The sequence below is a fragment of the Acanthochromis polyacanthus genome, chromosome 1 (genome assembly GCF_021347895.1).
Source record: "Acanthochromis polyacanthus isolate Apoly-LR-REF ecotype Palm Island chromosome 1, KAUST_Apoly_ChrSc, whole genome shotgun sequence".
Classification (NCBI taxonomy): domain Eukaryota; kingdom Metazoa; phylum Chordata; class Actinopteri; family Pomacentridae; genus Acanthochromis; species Acanthochromis polyacanthus.
Window position 1 is genome coordinate 33496885 of NC_067113.1, and position 325 is coordinate 33497209.

Sequence of the window (325 nt, forward strand, 5' to 3'; positions counted from 1 at the left end):
ATGTCATAAACAGTGTTAAAGCAGGTGTGTTCTGGTGTCTGCAGTATTGACACACAATGCAGAAAATAAGTAAATGAAATAATAAAATCACTGAATGAAGCTTTGACTGGTTCTGTCTGTAATAAAGTGACCCTGAAGCTGCTGCACCTGCTCCGGATGAAACTTTAATGCATCAGCAGCGACTCTGTGATGCATGAAACGTCTCCCTCTACGGCTCTGTATGTTTTCCTAAAATAATCCTGAGTCTGCATCTTTAAAGCTTCCAGAGTCAGGAATAAAAACAACAAAAATAAATAAATAAAAAAGCACACATGAGCAGCCCAGC